The sequence below is a fragment of the Vipera berus genome (assembly GCF_964194415.1).
Source record: "Vipera berus genome assembly, chromosome: 3".
Classification (NCBI taxonomy): Eukaryota; Metazoa; Chordata; class Lepidosauria; order Squamata; family Viperidae; genus Vipera; species Vipera berus.
In genome coordinates this window covers 44,858,489-44,880,907 of record NC_138204.1, presented here as the reverse complement: position 1 = coordinate 44,880,907, position 22,419 = coordinate 44,858,489, and the positions used below count along the sequence as shown (strand labels likewise).

Genomic DNA, 22,419 nt, shown 5'->3' with positions numbered 1-22,419 from the left:
CAACATCCTTTCTTGTTTGGTTTTATTTATATATGTATTCATTTCTATGCATGATTAGGCTAATATTTAGCATGAGTAATTTGATACCCAATTATTTTTATTTATTTATTCTTCATTTATTTAGCAGTTGTAGTTTTTACAGTGCCTTTAAATCCTGTCATCCAAAGCTGCCTTCATTCTCAGCCCTTTTCTCCAAGATGTTTTTGAATAACCAGTCCTTTCTGTATGAGCCTGCAAGTTCCTTTAATTTATCTCTCGTACCTTTCCATTCATTCTTTCCAAATTATAGTCTTAAACTACCATTGCAGTGAGCAAAGATTGCTATAATTTCTAATTTCTGATTAGTAGTTTGGGTCAAAAGCATTTCCTGTGACACGCTCACAAAAACGTATGCCCAAACTTGTTAATGTCTTGCAGAATTACTTCTCTTAGACTGGTTTCTGGAAATTGACTATTTTGAAGTGAAAGGTTTAACTTATAGCAATGTTAAGTTTTCCTGTGTAATTCAAAGTGGATTCTGAAAGAGTCCCATGTTGGTATAAGTAGTTAAGGCACCAGGCTAGAAATCAGGAGATAGTGGGTTTGCACACATACACACACACACACACAGGGAGAGAGGGTGGGAGGGAAGGGGAGGGGGGAGAAATACATTTTCCTTATTCATGTTCATTTTAACTAACAAGTTGATATTAGATAGGACAGAACTTTCTTGTTCGTGTATCCTTCTATCTTTCAATAACATCTACCCTATTTCTCCAATTTAGAATGAATTTGACAAGATTATTCAGATACCTAGGGTGCTTTTTTCATGAGGCAACTGGACTTTCTTGTTTTTCTTTGAAGATATTTCGCTTCTCATCCAAGAAGCTTCATTTCTATGCATTAAAGTCTGCCAAGCTTCTTGGATGAGAAGCACAATGTCGTTAAAGAAAAACAAGAAAGTCCAGTTGCCTCATGAAAAAAGCACCTTTGGGACAACCATGACCTGGATGACTGAGAATCTCCATAGACATTATTCTGATACAGAAAGAAAATATTCCACTCCCTTGAGAGTAGTGAATGGCTGAAAGACATAAGCCCAATCAGCTTTGATTTTAACTCTACTGGTTTCTCAACTTAGTGTTTTAGTTATCTTGCTATTTGAGGCAAAGGATAAAGTGCCCCAACTACTACCAGCTAATTCCACATACATAAATCAATTGGAGCAATTCAGTTGGAGCAGTTGAACTCAGGGTACTCATGCCAACAAACAGCATTCTCCAATATCTGGTCATAATTGAGTACACCCACCATAATGTGTGTTCTCATTCTTATTAATGAGAGCCCTGGGATTATTTTCATTTTGATTCATTCAGAGATTTTTGTATCAATCCCTGAAAAGACTTCAGTGTTGCTCCTGGTCCTCATGTAGCATGTTTTGAGTTTCACACCCCTTTCTAATAGATGCAAATATGTTGTAAGCTGTCCAGAGTTGCTTAAGATGGATGGCCATATAAATGCTTTAAATAAATAAATAAGGTCCTCAACTAAATGTAGGTAGGCATCTTGCAAGCAAAGTTAGATAAATTAACTGGAAAGGGAATAGCAACAAAAACAACTTTTGTGACTCAAAGTCATCCACATTACTGTTGTACTGCAAAAGACAGATGAAAATACCTTGGAATATTATTCTGTGAGAGAAGAAGAGATCTCTGTGCAGAGAAAAAGACATCAAAAACCTGGCATCTTGCTTTCTATCTGGATGAAATTAAAGTCTGCCAAGAATGTGAGATAGAGGACAATAATTAGTATGTGAAGATCCTGCATCCAAATTAGGCAAGGTAGATATAGACCGGTAGCAGAGATTCAGATCTTTTTCTGCTGTAAGTTTGGACAGGTAAATGTCTATGGAGGTTCTCAGTCATCCGGCTCAAAGGTGTTTTCAAAAAAAGCAACTGGACTTCCTTGATATTTCTTGTCCTTGAAACCATTTCATTTCTCAACCAAGAAGCTTCTTCAGTTCTAACTGGTGGGGAATGGAAAAGACTTCTTATCTTTATTTTTTTACTTTAATCCCATTTATATCCCGCCCTTCTCCGAAGACTCAGGGCGGCTTACAAGCTTAGCAGTAGCCTTCATTCTATGTATATGCCTGCTTATTAGGGCTTTCACACACACACCCCAAGCGGCATTATTACAAAGTCAGCTTAATTGCCCCCAACAATCTGGGTCCTCATTTTACCTACCTCGGAAGGATGGAAGGCTGAGTCAACCTTGAGCCTGGTGGGACGCGAACCTGCACTGATTGCAGGCAGCTGGTGTTACTTAAGGAGGCATTAGCCCACTGCTTCCACCAAGGCTCTTTGCAGTCATTGACACTCTTGAGGGGTCACGGAAACCACTCGGGAGTAAATCTGTGTCCTCAGATTACCTGTCAGACGGAGAGGTAGAAGGAGAACAGGGAAGCTCCCTTGATATTGTCTACTTCGGATAAAGTGAAAACGATAGATCCTTGCCCCTGATCTGATTTCAGAGTCTGTACGATGAAGCTCAAGAACGAGTTGAAGCTGGGTATTTTGGTTGCTTTCCTTCAAGATCGCTGATTAAATTGCCTCTCTTCCTCCGTCTCCCCCTCCAACCCCCCCCCCCCTTTTGTCTAGTTCAGCGTTTCCCAACCTTAGGAACTTGAAGATGCGTGGACTTCAACTCCCAGAATTCCCCAGCCAGCTATGCTGGCTGGGGAATTCTGGGAGTTGAAGTCCACGCATCTTCAAGTTCCTAAGGTTGGGAAACGCTGGTCTAGTTCGTTTTACGCCCGTGGGCACCGTCACATCGCTTTCCGCCGCATCTGCCCTACAGCAGGCTGCGTCTCTTGCATTCCTGCCTTCTCTTCCAACCACAAAATATGGCCCCGTTGCCACTACAGGATAAATCCCGCTCCATCCACGCGTTCCCACCACCACCACCACCACCTCCTCTCAGGCCCTCCCGCCCACCTCAGGCCACGGCGGAGAGGAGGAACCAGCGCCGCGTGAAGCCCTCTGGCCCTCCGCGGGAGGTGGCGGCAGGGTCGCTCCTCCCTTCCGAAGCGCCAGGCTCAGGTTGTTCTTGGAAACCAGAAGCCTCCAGTTCTTCTTTCTGCCCGGATGGGACCTGGCCAGGGAGCGTCATGAATTTCTGCCGGGAGGCGTGGACGTGGGACTTAGCTTCTTCTTCTTTTTAAACGCCGACGGGGGGGTGCAAAAAAAGCCTGCGAGGCGGGAGCGAGCCCCTCTGGCCAAAGCAGCGCGTAAAGCCAGCACCGCTGCGGCTCCTCCGTGGGGCTGTTTGCTTTCATTTCCACGGCGTTTCGGTGCAAACCGAGCAAAGGTACGGCGAAGCGCAGCGTGAATTGCGGGGTGGGGGTGGGGGTGGAGGAAGAAGAGGAAGAGGAAGAGGGGAAGAGACGCCATCCGCTCCAGGGCCCTTGTCGTCCCTCCGGCTTCTTCTTTGCTTCTCCGGGCGAGTTTGTGCCCCGCGGGCGGGTCGGTTGGCGAGCTTCTTGCAAGGAAAGTTCGGCCAATCCGGAGGCTTTAGAAAAGAGCGTGGCGACAAAAACAACTCTTGTGGCTCGGCGATATCCGCGTAGCTGAGGGCCCTGGATGAATGGAAATTCCGTACCTCTTGTTGTTGCGCTCCCCAAAGCTGGGTAAGAGGACCTGGGAGTGCTTTTCGGTGAAAGGCAGGAAAAGATCCCTGCGTGCAGAAAGCTAGTGCGTAGAAACTTCACCCTGATAGCTTGTTTTCTGTATGCATCAGAATCCTGCAAGAAAGCCGCTTATTAAAAACTTCAAAGTTTAATCACTGCACCCTTTGAGAACAAGGCTGTGCTGCTGGGTTGATCCTTAGATGTTCTGGTGTATTCAAATCATTTCTGCCGTAGAAGATCTGGGCCTTCAGACTATGAAGATGAACTTTGTTAGCACTAGATCTCATTTTCGCTTTGACACCACCCCTCTTTTTCCCCCTGATATATTTATTACCTGGCCTCTGATTCCTTTAACCCCCCCCCCCCTGGACTTTTATCAGGTCTGTACTTTGACCTTCTATAGAGGAAGCTAGCAAGGAAGAGGAAAGGAGAAAATCTTTGGGAATGTAATTAATTCAAACGGTTATTTCCCCTTTTTTTGCCTACTACCTGTCATATATCCTAGCAGGGGATAATCTGCTGGATTTCAGTATAAGGGACTTGATCATGTTGTAAACAATTCACATGGTTCTAGCATCAACAGAGCTGGGGGGGGGGTTCTGAGTAAATTGAAAATCCGTGTTTAAAATATTTATTTGACTCAGTTGTCTTCGTCAGATTTGACAGGCTTCCCAAATTGGATGAATTCCTGCATATTACAAAGTCCTGAGCTGCCAGACTAAAACTGAAGCCAGCCAAGGATGCTTAAAGCAGCTCCTTACTCTCAGAAACAAAAGAGGGAGTGATTGTTGCACATACATGAGGACAATGGTGGCATTAATTGGGAAAGGCAATGCAGAATATCCTCCAGACTGTTGATATTGATTTTTATTTGTGGTTTCTACAAGTCGAGTAAATTGGAACAATTGGCATGTTGCTCTGAGGGTGACAAAGTAGCTACTATGAGGATGGCAGGCTTTAATAAGGTTGAAGAGAAATATATCAGGAACCATATTTGGTATAGAGAAGACAGTGGAGCAAAGAGATATATCAGCAACCATATTTGGTGTGAAGCTTGGAAGGCAATTTTAGGGGCCCTGTAAGAAAGACTTTAAAACATTCAGTCACAAACAGACAAATAGGCAATAAGTTCAGAAAGTATATAGGACTACTATACATCTAAGCACAAACATCAGAACGACAAGTAGATGGCAGCAAAGAGTTAAAACATTCAATGTAACCTTTGCAGATCAGACATGAGAGCTACAGATTTTCTAGTCGTACAGTATTTGTAATGCTTTTTAAAAATTATTTATAGGTTAGGCAGCAAATGTTTCTTCCTCAACATCTTGCTTGGTAATCTTTCAAAAACCAAGATGTTATATAGTGTTCTTTGCCTTCTTTGGAGATCAAAGAAGCCATTCTACTATTCAGGTAATTTTATTTTAAACTTTGCCTTTATTTCAACAAAACTTTAAATCTAAATAAAGATCCGCTTGCTAAGATGTCATGGGTTTGCTTGGTTCTGTTTTAGTATGTGTTTACTAAGTCTAGCCATGGTTTATGGTTTATAAGCCATAATGAGCTTATTTAAGGTATCCAGTTAATTGGGCTTAGTAAACAAATGGTGAGATAGTATGATGCATTAACTAGATCATAATGTTCCTTTAAGAATATGTCATCCCTGTTTTTGCTATGCAGAAATAATCATAGGCTGCAACTTTGTGTATACCTTTTGGAAGTAAGTTCTTTGAAACCAGTAATGATTGATGAAATCTAGACATGTATAGAGTTGTACTTCAGAAAGAAGCCCCTCCTTTCTTCTGTCGAAGCCCTCTTAACACGTGACAGCAAATGCTGAACAGGAAGTGTTCAGTGAATGAAGAGAAGCTTGTTCCATTTGCTCAAGTATTTCATGATGGTCTGACTCTTCTCCTGTCTCGCTTTTCACACTAGAGCGCATTGGGTCTGATGTTTTGAATACATTTCATCTCTCTTTGAGCTCAATTAATGGAAAACTACTTAACATTTTACATAAGGTTGATAAGTAGCAGCAGCAACAGTTGTACTTTGTATCTGTCAGCAGCCTACTTGAAAGATCCTACCCTGAGTCTGTCCAACATGAAAAGCAGAATTATTAGCATTAGACCTTGGACATCTGCTGATAAATAAAGGCTTATTCATGTATTTTAATATGAAAGGTTGTTACTGGAGAATTGTTGTTCTGGGGCTGTTTGTACTGACATAATAGCCCCTGTCTGCATAAAAAGAGAATTCCAGTTGTTCCAGCATATATCACCCTTCTGATTTTCTTGACTAATTCACGGACTATTGTGTTTCTGGTTTGGGACTTTGTATTCTATAAGCAGTCATAGTCTTGCTTACATAAGCATTGGGAGAAAGAAAAGATTTTGCCAGGGGATATGGATTCTTTCAATCTTTCATTCATTTCCCAAGCTTATTTATAGAGATGAGAACAAGTAAGTTAGAGGCTTGTTATTCTAGGCCTAGGATAATTAATTCCATTGTCTAGGCAACTTTTGATGCTTCAGATGTTGCTGAACTACAAATATGATCTCATATCATCAGCCATGCTGACTGTTGGGCTGCTGGGAATGATAGTTCAGTTCACATCTGTTATGCTGTAAAAGCTGCTTATATCCGCTACGGATTATTATTACGGTACTTGATGCTCTCTTTAGCATGCATTTAAACATTTAACCTATCCTTTTGTTAAAGACCTGTTTGCCTTATATACACTCTCTGCTTCAATGAACTCTTGAGTTATTCCTGCAGTTATTGTTGAATACTTGTAAATTGTTTGTCTTTCTCAGCCAATATTAGTTTCAGAGCCCCAAGAGAAAGTTGCTATCCTGAACAAATTCAGAACTGGACTGAAATGCATAATACTGTATATCAGCAGGCAGCTTTGTACTGGCATGTCTTCTGCACAAACTGCATTGAACATTCACTCAGGGGGCCACTACGCTGCCTGTGTTACATCCAGTTAAAGCCATTTGTTCTATATTTATAGCATTGTGCTTTACAAATACATATGAGTATTTTATACACAATAACAATTCGTGCTCTTTTCTTTCATATTGGCATCTGGTTTACTTCATTTTTTTGCATTTTATTTACTTTAATGCAGATGGTCTAAGGACTGCAGTAGGGGTCCCACAGTTAATTCAGAGTCCCTTTATAGTAGTTAGCAAAGTGGTTGATATGCTGTAAATAATAAAGCAAGGTAAAGGTAAAGGTAAAGGTTCCCCCGCACAAGCGTGCTAGTCGTTTCCGACTCTAGGGGCCGGTGCTCATCTCTGTTTCAAAGCCGAAGAGCCAGCGCTTGTCCGAGGACGTCTCCGTGGTCATGTGGCCGGCATGACTAGATGCCAAAGGCGCATGGAACGCTGTTACCTTCCCACCGTAGTTGTCCCTATTTTTCTACTTGCATTTTTACGTGCTTTCGAACTGCTAGGTGGGCAGAAGCTGGGACGAGTAACAGGTGCTCACTCTGTTATGCGGCACTCGGGATTCGACCCGCCAAACTGCCGACCTTCTGATCGACAAGCTCAGTGTCCTAACCCACTGAGCCATCGCATCCCTTCAAAGCAAGGTAACTACATGCAATTTAAAAGCAAGATTCAGAAATGTAAAGATTTGCCAGAGGTTCCAAGCAGGGCTTTAAACTAGAAGTTGACTCTTAGGAATCAGATCTATCTTCAATTCTTATTTCCTTTTATTTTATTATACCTGTGAGTGACCAAGGGCTTTGTAACCCACTATTATCTTTGGGGGGGGGGAAACTCAGAATGACAAAAATATGCATCATCTATAAGAGAAGGCTTCTTATCCAGGCATCTAGCAAACTCAAAAGCCTCTGATCCCTTTCAGAATGTCTGCTGAAAACTGAAAGCCCCATTTCCCACCATTTTAAAGTAGGAAACAAAACTGTAGTGATAATGCTACCATAAGTAATTCATAGCTGTTTATTTTTTAAATGACAATTTCCCCACATTGAACTTCATGGCCAAGTTTAGTGCAGCTTCTGCTCATCAAGGATGTTTACCCTATGCTATAGCCCGTTTTGCAGCCAAAAATAATGTTAATTTACAATCTGTCTATGACAGTTGTCTATTTATCTTGACACTGAAAGATTCTGTTTAAAATAATACTGTGGCCTTGTCATTGCCTTTAGCTTTGTCAAGGCTATGCTATACTCCAGAAGATGGTAGAGGACAGGAAGGCCTGGAGGAACGTTGTCCATGGGGTCGCGATGGGTCAGACACGACTTCGCAACTAACAACAACAACAAATGCTATAAGAAGCTGGACTATGATGAGCTAAGAGTGCTAATAGGGGACTACATAAAAGTATATCAGCAACAGGAAGACTTTAATGTTCAGATCATTTTCCGTGCCAAATTGTCCTTCCAAATAGTACAAAAGTCCATTCACCAGTATAGGTAGGCCCAGTCAGTCATTAATTTATTTATTTTTTTCAATCAGTAAGATATTCCAACTTGTAATTCTGGTAGCTAGAGATCCAGGATGTTATGGTGGTTAAAGTACTGGATTGTCACTGGGGACACCCAGGTTCAAGTCCTCCATCAGCGACAGAAAGTCATTAAGTGACTTTGAGTCAGCTGCTTTCTCTCAGCCCAGCCTACATCATAGAACTGTTGGCAAAGCACTGGTGAAGAAAACACTCTATAAACAAGTTTGAGCGCCTGAACAGAAAGTAGGATATAAACATACTAAATCAATAATTATCAGGGAGGCCCAGCTACACATGGTACAAGTTTGGTGAGTCCTGAGTTTCTATCAATATATTTAAAAACTCAGGAAACAAACAGAAAAAAAATTAGAGGAACTTCTTTCTTCCCCCTTGGGAAGATTGTTTTCATTTTGGCCTTCCCTTTATTGGAGAGGGAGAAAAATGGAAATAAAGTTTTCCCCCAAATCCATGTCTGTCTCAGCCTTCATATCTTTAACTCTATCCTTAACATACAATATTTTCAGTGAGTAGTAGAATATCTCAATAGTGCCTCTCATTACTCTCAGTACTCTTCAATATCTTCATAAATGACTTACATGAGGGAATAGAAGGGGAACTCATCAAATCTGCAGATGACACTAAACTGGCAGGAATAGTCAACACCCTAGAAGACAAGCTCAGTATCCAAAAGGATCTTGACAGACTTGAACAATGGGCCCTATCCAACAAAATGAACTTTAATATGGAGAAAAGCAAAGTTTTACATTTAGACAGGAAAAATCAAACTACAGATTAGGTGAGACCTTGCTCAAAACCATTAACTGTGAGAGGACCTTGGAGTCCTAGTGGATATTCACTTGAATATGAGCCAGCAGTATTGTTGTTGTTAGCTGCGAAGTCATGTCCGACCCATCGTGACCCCATGGACAATGTTCCTCCAGGCCTTCCTGTCCTCTACCATCTTCTGGAGTCCATTTAAGCTCATGCCTACTGCTTCAGTGACTCCATCCAGCCACCTCATTCTCTGTCGTCCCCTTCTTCTATTGCCCTCAACCTTTCCCAGCATTAGGCTCTTCTCCAGTGAGTCCTTCTTTCTCATTAGGTGGCCAAAGTATTTGAGTTTTAGCTTCAGGATCTGGCCTTCTAAAGAGCAGTCAGGGTTGATCTCCTCTAGGACTGACCGGTTTGATCGCCTTGCAGTCCAAGTGATTCGCAGGAGTCTTCTCCAGCACCATAGTTCAAAGGCCTCAATTCTTTGGCGCTCAGCCTTTCTTATGGTCCAACTTTCACAGCCATACTTTGCAACTGGGAACACCATAGCCTTGACTATACGCACTTTTGTTGGCATGGTGATGTCTCTGCTTTTTAGTGTGCTGTCTAGATTTGCCATTGATTTCCTCCCCAGGAGCAAGCGTCTTTTAATTTCTTGGCTACAGTCCCCATCTGTGGTGATCTTGGAGCCCAGGAAAATAAAATCTGTCACTACCTCCATTTCTTCCCCATCTATTTGCCAGGAATTGAGAGGGCCGGATGCCATGATCTTGGTTTTCTTAATGTTAAGTTTCAACCCAACTTTTGCACTCTCCTTCTTCACCCGCAACAAGAGGCTCTTTAGTTCTTCTTCACTTTCTACCATTAGAGTGGTATCATCTGCATATCTTAGGTTGTTAATATTTCTCCCGGCAATCTTAATTCCAACTTTTGATTCATCTAGCCCTGCCTTTCTCATGATGTGCTCTGCATATAAGTTAAATAGGCAAGGCGACAGTATACAGCAGGGGTCTTCAAACTCGGCCCTTTTTTGACTCATGGACTTCAACTCCCAGAATTCCTCAGCCAGCATGCCTGGCTGAGAAATTCTGGGAGTTGAAGTCCATGAGTCATAAAAGGGCCGAGTTTGAAGACCTCTGGTATACAGCCTTGCCGGACTCCTTTCCCAATTTTGAACCAATCAGTGGTTCCGTGTCCAGTTCTCACTGTTGCTTCTTGGCCCGCATATAGATTTCTCAAGAGACAAATAAGATGGTCTGGTATGCCAATCTCTTTAAGGACTTGCCAGAGTTTGTTATGATCCACACAATCAAAGGCTTTAGCATAGTCAATGAAGCAGAAGTAGATGTTTTTCTGGAACTCTCTAGCTTTCTCCATGATCCAGCGTATGTTAACAATTTGATCTCTAGTTCATCTGCCTCTTCAAAATCCTGCCTGTACTTCTGGTAGTTCTCGATCCACATACTGCTGGAGTCTAGCTTGTAGGATTTTAAGCATAACTTTAAGCATGTGAAATGAGTGCAATGGTGCGATAGTTTGAACATTCTTTGGCACTGCCTTTCTTTGGAATTGGAATGTAAACTGATCTTTTCCAGTCCTGTGGCCACTGTTGAGTTTTCCAAATTTGCTGGCAAATTGAGTGTAGCACTTTTATTGCATTGTCTTTTAAGATTTTGAATAGCTTAGCTGGAATACTGTCATCTCCACTAGCTTTGTTGTTGGTCAGCTTTTCTAAGACCCACTTCACTTCACATTCTAGGATGTCTGGCTCGAGGTCAGTGACCACCTCATCGTGGTTATCAGGGACATTAAGCTCGTTCTTGTATAGTTCTTCTGTGTAATTTTGCCACCTCTTCTTAATCTCTTCTGCCTCTGTTAGGTCCCTGCCATTTTGGTCCTTTATCATGCCCATTTTTGCATGAAACGTTCCCTTCATCTGTCCAATTTTCTTGAAGAGATCTCTGGTCTTCCCTATTCTATTGTTTTCTTCTATTTCTTTGCACTGTTCATTTAAGAAGGCATTCTTATCTCTTCTAGCTATTCTCTGGAATTCTGCATTCAATTGGGTGTATCTTTCCTTTCTCCCTTGCCTTTCGCTTCCCTCCTTTCTTCAGTTATTTGCAAAGCTTCCCTCCTTTCTTCAGCTATTTGCAAAACTCTCTGCTATTACCTGTCCGTCTTGGGTGGCCCTGCATGGCATAGCTCATAGCTTCATTGAATTAGGCAAGCCCCTTCACCACGACAAGGCAGTAATCCACAAAGGGGGAGCCAGCAGTGTGCAGCAGCAACTAAAAAAGCTAATACAATCCTGGGTTGTATAAACAGAGGCATAGAATCAATGTCACACGAAGTATTAGTGCTGCTTTATAAAACCATAGTAAGACCACACCCAGAATACTGCAACCAATTTTGGTCACCATGCTACAAAAAGGATTTGAGACTTTGGAAAAACTTCAGAGAAGAGCAACTAAGGTGATCAAAGGCCTGGACACTAAAACATATGAAGAATGGCCACAGGAATTGGGTTTGGCTAGTCTAAAGACAAGAAGAAATAGGGGTGACATGATAGCAGTATTCCAGTATTTGAGGGGCTGCCACAAAGAATAGGGGTCAAATTGTCAAATTATTTTCCAAACCACCAGAAGGCAGGACAAGAAACAGTGGTGAGAAACTGATCAAAGAGAGAATCAACCTGAAATTAAGGAGAAACTTCCTAATAGTGAGGACAATTAACCAGTGGAACAGCTTGCCTTCAGAAATCATGGGTGCTTCATCACTGGAGATTTTTAAGAAGAGACTAGACTAGACAGTCACTTGTCTGAAATGGTATAGGTTCTCCTGCTTGAGCAGGGGGCTAGATTAGAAGACCTCCATGGTCCCTTCCAGATTCTATTCTGTTCTGTTCTGTTCTATTCTATTCTTCACAAAGGTATCATAAAAATCTGTAGGAAAACAGGAATCTTCCCTTCATATCTCCTAAGGCTAGATACCTTCTACCACTTGCTTGAAATCCACATTTTATTTAATATCTATTTAGTATATGTATGGAGAGAGAGAGAGAGGAGAGAGACAGAGAGAGAGAGAGAGAGAACCATGTCAAAATGATAGATAATCTATCCATATACCCAGTGAATCTGCTTATTCAGATTTTCTTACAATGCTGTACCCTTTCTTTTGCAAAAGAAAATGAAAAACAGAATGTCTGCTCTTGATGTTGTACAGTATGTTGATCTTAGTCCTGCAAACAATTAGGTTTTGCAGAGCTATCAGTACACTAATCACTTGCAGTATTTTTCAAAAAATTCCAAACAAAATTCCTTTTAAGGTAGTCTTTCTCTTTCTGACTCTTGTTACTACAGCCTATGTTCCAAGGCACTTGGAAACTAAAAGAAAAACGGTGCATGCTCACTACTTATAAAGGCCTAAGTTTTAGTTCAATGGGATTGGATGAAATATTTTAGATGGTAGCATAGTTTGTCAGTTAGTAAGAATTGTAAACAGAAAAAAAATCTCTGCATTAAAATATTTTGTTGAAGAACCACTCATTAAGAATTCATTTGGGTCGGGGTTTAATGTTCAGATTTGTTTCCTGTACCAGGGTTTCATAATAGGATATATTAAATACAATAAATATGAATACTTCTAGTACAAGAAGGTTGGCTCAATATTGAGTGCTTTCATCAGTCATCATACTTTGGGAAAATGGAAATAAATGGAAGATAAAATCTTGAGGATTATTTGACATCTCAATATTAATTTTGCAGTTGGAAGATTGAACCTGATTTTAAAAAATGGTAATACAATAGCTGCAATGGTGTCCATGTAATTCTAGGATTCCAGGTTAGATTCTACTGAAAAGCAGATTGCTGCCATCGGCCAAATATGATGAATCCCAACCTTCCTCCAAATTTTGGAAGGTATAGAAGAGATGTGAATTATCTTTGCAATTGTGTATATCTTTTTCTCCAGCTTCAAAATTTAGACTCAGTAATGTTGAAATACACGGAGCATCTTAGCACTCAAAGTTCTTGCCATCTTTATGATTCTGGAGCTAGAGGGGTTGACAGAACTTATGCCTATGCTGCTAGGGTGTCAGAAATGTCTCAGTTTTAAACATTCCCACTTCAGTTTCACAGTAGAAGCTGGGGACAGGAATAGGTCATTGTTTCTGGTCATTACTGATGTTGCCTTGACTAATAAAACCAGCCCAAAATCTAGACCTAGAAATGTAAAGTCAGAGCTATTTCTAAATGTACTTTCAGATGATGGAATCTTCAGTCAGTTATTTATTTATTTATTTACTTACTTACTTACTGCCCACCTTGTGGTTCAGGTGATTCTGAGTGGCTTACCTCAAGATAAAGCTCACAAACATCCAACAATTAAAAATGTAAAAACAGAGCAAGATTACAAAAATTAAAACAAGCTAAAAACAAGGGTTTGGAGAGGAAAGTTGGGGTGCCTTCTCTGTTATGCACCAATCACCACTGGCCAACAGCTTGTCCTTCTGAAGGCAGCTGGCATAGGGAGGTTTTAAGGCCTTTCCTGAAACCTTAAAGAGAGGGGGGAAATCTTACCTCCTGTGGCAAGATGTTCCGAAAAGCAGGAGCTGATGTAGAAAAGGCCCTTTTCCTGGATCCCACCATGTGGAATTCCTTCTAACTGATGGGATCACAGTAGGCCCCTTCGCCCTGCACAAGTGGAGTGGTCCAGTCTCATTGGGAAAAGATGGTTCCACATATATCCTGTACCCATGCCATAAAGGGCTGGTCTTCCTATATCACAAATGCTGAGTCACATATCTCATGGCGGTAAAACTCATTCGTCCAAAGACTTCCATCTTCTACCAAAATCAAAGAGTGCAATCCAAAATTATAAGGGCTCTTAACCCAATATGGTTAAACTGTTATCTGGGTTTCTGTGAATGATAAAAATGATGTTTATAATTATCACAGATGCTTTCTTTTTCTCAGGAATGGAAGAATAATGAAGGTCTTTAAAAGAGGGTTTGCTTGTCTCTCTGCCACCCGCCTCACTTTACAAATGCCATTTATTTATAGAACGTGTCTGGAGGTAGCCATGCTCAGGGAAAGGTGTGGGGCCAAATTATGACAGTTTTCCAGTAGCCTGGGGAGAAAAAATGGTGTGGAGTTACAAAATGAGTATGAAGCAAAGGAAATACATTGTTTCTTATATTTAAATAATCCATATCTGCATATTTTGATTCACCCACTTTGCTTCAGCAAGACTGAAATTAATTAAAAAGCATTGTAAAGAAATCATGAACAAAAGATCAAAGGGAAGGTTTTGATCTTTGTTTTAAATAAAATAGAAGTAGGAATGAGCATGTGGTTCTGTAAGGCGAAACACATGAAATGTATCAACTAAAACACAATTTACAATATTCTTAAACAATAAATATAAGGTATTAGACAAAAGAAGACAGAAAGAATGGGGATACCAGCATAAAAAGAACCACTCTGAAAAACCTAACTGTTATAGTGTATCTGTCAATAGTCAAAGTAATATATACATCATTAAAATGGCACCAGGCTATAATCTATAAGATACAAGAAGGATAGCTATGTTTGTTATTCACTATGTTACCTGTTTATGTATATAGAAAAGAATGAGAATTAAAATAAATAACTTCAGAGGAGCAAAATGTTTAAGGGGAACACCGATCCACCCTGCCCTAGGTTTGCCAAGTACTTCCTTCTCTCTCCTTGTACGGGTAGTCCTTAACTTACAACAGTTCATTTAGTGACTGTTTGAAATTACAACAGCACCAAAAATGCTTTTGCAGTTGTTAAATTAATAACACGATTGTTAATTGAATCTGGCTTCCCCATTGACTTTGCTTGTCAGAAGGTTGCAAAAGGGGATCACATGACCCTGGGACACTGCAACGGTCATAAATATGAATCAGTTGCCAAGCATCCAAATGTAAATCACATGACCCCAGGGATGCTGCAATGGTCATAAGTGTGAAAATTTTATTTATTTATTTATTTATTTATTTTAATTCCATTTATATCCCGCCCTTCTCCGAAGACTCAGGGCGGATTACAAGCTTAGCAGTAGCCTTCATTCTATGTATATGCCTGCTTATTAGGGCTTTCACACACACCCCAAGCGGCATTATTACAAAGTCAGCTTAATTGCCCCCAACAATCTGGGTCCTCAAAAATGGTCATAAGTCACTTTTTCAGTGCCGTTGTAACTTTGAACAGTCACTAAGCAAACTGCTGTAAGTCAAGGACTACCTGTACATTTTTTCTTTTTTTTCTTTTTTTGGTCATCAAGTTTTGTTTGTTTTTTTAATCCCATTTATATCCCGCCCTTCTCCGAAGACTCAGGGCGGCTTACAATCTAAGCACAAATCAATGTGCTTTTGACACCTTGCTAGGCAACTAGTGGTACTCGAATATTGCCATATCCTAAAAGTGCTACAATCTGTGAAAAGGTTGAAAAGCCCTGTCGTGCAGTACCCTTGTTTGAGCTGAGTATTCCTAAAACTTGCATTTCACGACATGGAAATACAAACTCTGCAGTGTTTCCAATGCTGTACTATGGCCACTTAAAGGATACTTCAATACAATGTATTTTCACTCAAACTCTTCCCTCTCCCTTTCCTCAAAAATCAGCATGAAGCTTTTGCCAGCTTCAGAACACTGAGAACAGGCCAGGAACACTAGGATACCATCTGTCCTTCCTCCAACTGAGCAGTAGGAGACTTCAAAAAATGGAACTGGAACAGTTATCTCACACCTGAGCTGCTGAGCTGGAGTTAGAAAAAGATCTTTGTCCCCACTCCACACACATACAAGAAAGTAAAGATCTAGTCCCGTTCTTATCCAAATGTTCAGCACATGCTGCATTTTATGTCATTTGCAAAAACAAAATGAGCAGTGGTTACCAAGTAAATGAAAGCCACGCTGTGTAAAGGCTCTGTTTGTTCTGTTTCTAGTAGCTGTGATGCAGATAACATGATGGCATTTTTGCAAGCAGGTGCTTTTCACAGTAGCTCTAACCATGACTGGAGTTTGTGGTGAAGACTGTCTCTGTGTGGGTGTTGAGTATGGGAGTATAATTCTGTAGTTTGCACGGAGCTCAGATGCAGCATGATGGGCTTCAGTGAAAATTCAAGACAGGTTTTTGTTTTCACTAAGGTTATGAAATTGATCAGAGATTGGATTTGTTAATAAAATTGCCTGTATTATTTTCATAGCTTAATTGTTTCCTTTTAGTCAGGAATTAGGCAGTAACAAAGCCAAGAGCAAAGCCAATAGAAAAACAGACTGCCCACTCAAAACTACATGGAAAAAAGTTATTGTTTCAGATGCAGTAAACCAGTGCAGAGTCTAAACAGCTAGTTCAGTCTTCACAGTGAATTAATTCCATAAGGATGGCAAATCCAGTGGCAATTCTGTAGTGGTCCAAAGAAGGGATACAGAAAGTAAATATTTTCAAGACTTCAATTTAAATAAAGTACCACAGTCTGCTATAGGAACATAGGTGAGACCTGTAGATTGCTGTTGATAGTACTAAGTCTTTCCTCCTCAACAGTTATTCTATAACCTGAACTTGTGCTTCTTTAAAAAAATTCATATTTCTCTATGAGTTTTGATGTTGTTGGCACCTTAGCTTTTAGCATTTGTCATATTGTAGATAGTAGATGCTTTCAAATTCATTTTAGTGGACTATACTGATCTTGACTTAATTGCTGTTGTCAGACACTAAGAATTTTCATCACTGTATGCAATTATAGTAATCCTTCTCTGAGGCATTGTGTGAGGCATTACATTGTGCTAAATGGTTTAATGGTTGGGTTTTTTATCTAGCTTAAAATTTTGATGAAAGGCTGAAATAAAAAAGTTATGAATCCTAACATGGTTAATCCTGATATATTCTAACAGATCTATTGGAATTACAACTCTAGAATTTCCAGTTAGAATGGCCCAATTGTAATTATGGATTGTCTGGAGAAGACCATGTCTGGGAAAACTGTTTCTAAAAGCATCTTTTAACATAATATGGTAATAATTCAGAATAATTTCTGAAAAGATTGTTGTTTCTTGTTAGCTGTGAAGTTGTGTCTGACCCATCACGACCCCATGGACAACGTTCCTCCAGGCCTTCCTGTCCTCTACCATCTTCTGGAGTCCATTTAAGCTCACGCCTACTGCTTCAGTGACTCCATCCAGCCACCTCATTCTCTGTCGTCCCATTCTTCTATTGCCCTCAATCTTTCCCAGCATTAGGCTCTTCTCCAGTAAGTCCTTCCTTCTCATTAGGTGGCCAAAGTATTTGAGTTTTAGCTTCAGGATCTGGCCTTCCAAAGAGCAGTCAGGGTTGATCTCCTCTAGGACTGACCGGTTTTATCGCTTGGCAGTCCAAGGGACTCACAAGAGTCTTCTCCAGCACCATAGTTCAAAGGCCTCAATTCTTTGGCGCTCAGCCTTTCTTATGGTCCAACTTTCACTGCCATACATTGCAACTGGGAAGACCATAGCCTTGACTATACACACTTTTGTTGACATGGTGATGTCTCTGCTTTTTAGTGTGCTGTCTAGATTTGCCATGGCTTTCCTCCCCAGGAGCAAGCGTCTTTTAATTTCTTGGCTACAGTCCCCATCTGCAGTGATCTTGGAGCCCAGGAAAATAAAATCTGTCACTACCTCCATTTCTTCCCCACCGAAAAGATTAGATTCTTTTAATGAGGGCTAGCATTTATATAGATGAATACCCTCTTTATCAAAATAGGTGAGGTTGTTTCTGAAATTCTTTTGAGTACATTTCTAGAAGCTCTGCTCTGAATCTCATGGCCAGGTAGAAGGAAGACATAAGAATGGAGCTAATAATAGCATTGCAGAGCTACTATCAAACTTCCTTGATAGGGATGGATTTGGGCATTCCCCCCCCCCTCCAGCCTCTTTCTTTCCGTCCTCTGGCCAGAGCTGACCCATTTTTAGAATAATGTTTCTCTTGTCAGATCTCTCATGATATCAAAGTTGGTCCCATTTTGTTCTGTTTTCAGAGAGTTATCATGGTGACAAATAGGGAGAGACAATTCAGAGACCACTTGCTTGTTTATTTGTTTTGCTAGTCTAATCATAACCAAATATGAGCAGCTTACAGACATACAATCAGTAGTAAGATTAAAACAATATAAAATAACTCCATAACGGCCATTGCAACAAAATCCTCATCAGTGAGAACGGTGATGAGTGCAGTGCAGAGATGACATCCAAAATCCCTTAGTGAGATGGACGGTGTAGAAACATGGTCAATAAATAAAATAACTACATATTCAATTCCAGGAGGATACAAAATAAATGGCATTGAAAAGCACTCTGACGATGTGAGAAGGGAAGGTGAAGGTATTTTTGTGGGGGGGGGGGGAGGAAGTTTGGCTTGGACCTGTTACCCAGTTCTTGGAATTGAAGAAGCTTCCTGGATGAGAAGCAAAACAACTTCAAGGAAAAACAAAGTCCAGTTGCCTTTTGAAAAAGCACCTTTGGGACAACCATAGCCTGGATGATTGAGAATCTACATAGACAAGAGAGACAGTTACATAATTTCTTTCCAAGATTATACTGGGTTGAGGAAAAAATATTTTGCTATGCTCAATATCCCATGAACTGCTCGGTTTGTTCATTTCATTTATAAAAAGTATTTCAAAGCTTACATTTTAGGCTGCAGAAGTTCCGCTTACTATAGTAAGAATTATTTTCACACCGTCCTAACGTCTTGTGTTTAGTGTGTCGTGAAATGTTGGTATGAAAGAAGTATGAATTTTGCCATTAGTCTTGTGTGCAGCAGCATAATTATACATGTGTCAGAACTGGTTTCAGTGGCTATAGCTATGAAAAAATGATAATGAAGAAAATGGTTTAGATTCCTCATTCAACAACTTGAATTTAAAGAAGTGTGTTGGGAAGCAGCCATAATATAATTCAAATCTTTTATTACAGGTAGTCCTTGCTAAATGTTTCTTTGCATAGGAAACTTCAGAAAAGCAACCTGAAATTATGAACACTGTATTTTTATCATGTGGTATGAAGGCACATAAGTATTACCTTCTATCAGTGCTTTTGATCATCTTTCCGGGTTCCAAAATATTATGGTGAAGGACAGCTGACTAATGATCTGCAGTTGACTAGCAAAAAGGTTGTAGCCTCTGTGGGAGACTGGCCTGTTACTTTTCTCTCCAAATAAATTTCTGAATGGATGAGTAGAAAGTGAACATGCAGAAACCATGATATGAATAATGAAGGGGAAAGTGTAATTCTCTGGATAAATTTAACAAGTTCTCAGAATTCTCAGGGGGAGGAGAGAGGGACCTGTGTCATCGTATCATGTTATTAAATATTAATAGTGCTATTAAAGGACAGATACTGTTGTCTCATCAGATAATTTACATGGTCATGAAAAGCAGTGGAGCTGCACTGATTGGTCCTTCAGCAATCTAGCCTTTAATTTCCAAGATTGTCTTCAGGACCATATGCAACATTTATGTTGTTTTGAAGTCTGTCACAAATATACAAACCCAATGAAAATAACTTGTAATACATTGAGAGCAGCCTACACAAGCTGACATTTTCTAGATGTACTAGAAATATAACACATAGAAGATATCATAATAATGGCTTCCGGTTCCGGATCTTGGCACTGGCAGATACGCGGGGGATTGCTCCTCCTGCCGTCTGGCTTTCTTTTGCCGGGGGACCCCTGAAAGGGGGTCAAAAGTCACCTTGGAGGGGCAATGAGCAGGGAAGAGCATTCTACAATCGATTGTGGGAGGGCGGCACCCCCCCTCAACTTGGAACAGCTCTTCGGACCAACGAAGAAAGGATTGGCCACTCCCATGGCCCATCGTTAATACCATTTCCAGCCGAGGCCAATCTAACAACTTAGCACTTGAAAGCACAGCGGAGGAACTGGGTGAGACCTGCCTTCTCCCTTTCCCAAGTTTCTTTTCTTTGCCTGTTAAAAGCCTTCTGAAATTGCTTACCCCTGCGAGGAGAGAGGGAAGGGAATTTTTTTCTTCTCCCACCCTCTAAAATGGCAGTGTTTGAATACATTGGGGGGGGGAAAGCATCTTGAAAAAATATAATTAATTGGAATTACATCCCTCTTACATTTGGCAACTTGAAAAGTTCCTATCGTCACGGGATCTGGCTATTTTATGCATTTGACAAAAAAAAAAGACGAAGAAGAACTTAAATTTGATAAAAGCATAGTCTTTCTCAAAAGGATTTTAAATAACACTGGGGACATTTTCTGGTTAAGCCTGGTACAGCAAGCGAATATCCCTGGCAAATAAATCTATTTATAACTCAGATCTGTCCTTGGCATTAAGGTAAAAGTAAAGGTTCCCCCGCACATGTGTGCTAGTCGTTTCCAACTCTAGGGGCCGGTGCTCATCTCTGTTTCAAAGCTGAAGAGCCAGCGCTTGTCCGAGGACGTCTCCGTGGTCATGTGGCCGGCATGACTAGACGGCAAAGGCGCACGGAACGCTGTTACCTTCCCACCGTAGTGGTCCCTATTTTTCCACTTGCATTTTTTACGTGCTTTCGAACTGCTAGGTTGGCAGAAGCTGGGACGAGTAACAGGCGCTCACTCTGCTACGCGGCACTCGGGATTCGACCCACCAAACTGCCGACCTTCTGATCGACAAGCTCAGCGTCCTAACCCACTGAGCCACCACGTCCCTTGCGTCCTTGGCATTAGCTAAATGTAAAAACTTGAAACAGCTGGTAGATGAATTTGGCTTCTAAGAACTGTGAAGGTGAATATTTACTGACTTTTGTTTAAAAATTAGCCTCCACTAAAAGACTATCTATAACTATTCTAGAAATGGAGGGAAACCAGCTACAAACTTGAATTGACTATAAGATTATACTTGAAAAAATTCTTGAAGCCACTGAGATAATTAATTCTAGACTCAAAAATAAAGGTGCTAGCTTGAAACCACAAATTGAAACCCAGACTCCAACTAAAGAACTTATAAAAAACAAAATTGGAAGGAACCACCACTAAGACAGAACAACAACAAGATATTGAAAAATTTAACATCCAAATTTTGACTCCAGCTAAAGAACTTACAACTCCAAAAGTACATGAACCGGAAAGAGGAACACCAAAACAGAGGATGCTAAAGATCAACAAAGACAGCTTGTTGAAAACCTGGACAACCAAGCAATAACTACAAAATTGGACACAACCTTTTACTTAAATCAGAAGTTACCAAAGGAAGAGACCAGACTGAAGAGAAGATAAAGATATTAGAGCAAATACAGAGATTTCAACCACCAGCACAACAATTCAATGATTATAAATGGTTTAGCTTTTCTGGATCATTGATGGCTAGACGGTCTCCCTCGATTCAAGCAATATGTGCTGGAACGAAGGGAGACCTATCTGACAACTCAAAGTTTTTGGTCTGGAAACCTGGTTGGCAGAAAAAGAAAGCTAGAGTTAGGTTTAAAAAAAAAGAACTGTTAGAGAGCTACTAATGGCCATTCTTTTAGTAAGGTGTGATCTATTAGGTTATGAAATAGAAAATATCTATGAGATAAAACTAGAATACGTTTATCTATTTACTACTGTAGACTTATTTTAGATATTATAATTTGTATAATGAAACAATGGAAATTTGGGTTATGGATGCTATTATGGATGCTAAAGGTTAAATTTGAATACTTTAACTAAAAATTAAGAATTAGATAGAATTCAAAACAGAACATGGATATGCATAAGTAAAAATAGATTGACAAATCTAGGTTATTGTATTAGTAAGCTGTGATGTATCAGGATGAGAAATAGAAATGTTTATGAAATAAAACCAGAAGTTACCTATATAGGTTTTAGGATTATATTAGATGTTATAAATTTTGTGTAGTGAAATAAGGGAAATTTGGGTTATGGATGCTATTATGGATGTCAGAGGCTAAACTTGAATACTATAATCAAAATTAAAAAATAGGAAAAATTTAAAAACAGGATATGTATATGTATAACTAAAAATAGACTGATAATTGTATTAACTGAGCATGTTATTGTTAGAAATTTTCTAGTTTAAGCAGGTTATATTAAATGTTAAGGGAAATAGAGAAGGATGTACTGATAATGTAACCTGAGATAGGTACGAAAAACTGTTATTGAACCTTTGATTATCCAGTCACCATGATGCTTTCTAAATATTTTCATGTTAAATTGGAAAACTAATAAAACTTGTTTTTATTATATATATATATATATATATATATATATATATATATATATATATATATATATATATATATGGATCTTTGGTTATTCGGGTTTTTCCCCGCGTAGAACTAAAGGGAAAAAACCCGAATAACCAAAGATCCACATACGAACACCCGCGAAAACCTCAGAAAACAAATATATATATATATATATATATATATATATATATATATATATATATATATATATATATATATATATATATATATATATATATATATATATAT

At 39.8% G+C, this 22,419-nt stretch overlaps 1 protein-coding gene across 3 annotated transcripts in view; it reads left to right on the top strand.

The window, feature by feature from the left end:
- The first annotated feature begins 3,094 nt into the window (after positions 1–3,094).
- The window catches only part of CDK18 (cyclin dependent kinase 18), a 119,984-nt gene continuing 100,659 nt past the window's right edge, over positions 3,095–22,419 (top strand). For all 3 annotated transcript variants that reach the window (XM_081325052.1, XM_081325053.1, XM_081325054.1), the window contains exon 1: positions 3,095–3,348. The gene's annotated coding sequence lies outside the window, so the exon portion shown is untranslated. The remainder of the gene's footprint in view (positions 3,349–22,419) is intronic.